At 49.4% G+C, this 680-nt stretch overlaps 1 protein-coding gene across 1 annotated transcript in view; it reads right to left on the reverse strand.

The window, feature by feature from the left end:
* The window catches only part of CACNA1C (calcium voltage-gated channel subunit alpha1 C), a 636553-nt gene that overhangs the window by 120280 nt on the left and 515593 nt on the right, over positions 1-680 (reverse strand). The window lies entirely within an intron of this gene.

Below are 680 nucleotides of genomic sequence, written 5' to 3' on the forward strand. Positions count from 1 at the left end.
TTTGATTTATTGTCGAGATGAGGTCTCGCCAAGTTGCCCAGGCGGGTCTCGAACCCATGGACTCAGGCCATCCACTCACCTCAGCCTCCCAAAGGCGCGGGATGACAGGCTGAGCCACCGAGCCCGGCTGGGCGTGATATTTATGTGATGGGTGACTGAGAGGGATTTTGGCTCAAAGGTCGCCTGTCACTCCCATTCGTGCATTGAGCTGGCCGCCATCGGCTGTCCTTTGGAGAGAGGCACCAGGGTCCCCTTGCCATGTGGATGTGTCCGTTGAGACAGTCACGTGTTACACCAGCATTCCCCATTGTCACGGAGGGGGACACCCTCTTTAAGATTTTGACAGCACCCACATGTTATTCATTTCCGTCTATAAGTCAGTCTACTTTCAAACTTAAATAGGTGCCACTTTAACTGTGTCCTAAGCCAAAAACATCCATGAAATTATAAATGTGACGGGCTAGTTATATTATTTTTCCTAGGGTCAAGCACAGGGGACAGGAAAGATAGCACTTCGAAATCTTCTCCTTCCCCATGGAGAGTAGTCTGCTTTTCTTCATTTATACTTTGGGCTTTCATGGAGAATTTATCTCACTAAAGGGGTCCGTGGCTAAGTGGGCATTTTTTTTTTTTTTTGTTGGAGTCTCCCTCTGTCGCCCAGACTGGAGTGCAGTGGCCGC

The sequence above is a fragment of the Carlito syrichta genome, unplaced genomic scaffold, assembly GCF_000164805.1.
Source record: "Carlito syrichta isolate Samal-C Ts95f unplaced genomic scaffold, Tarsius_syrichta-2.0.1 Scaffold302444, whole genome shotgun sequence".
Classification (NCBI taxonomy): domain Eukaryota; kingdom Metazoa; phylum Chordata; class Mammalia; order Primates; family Tarsiidae; genus Carlito; species Carlito syrichta.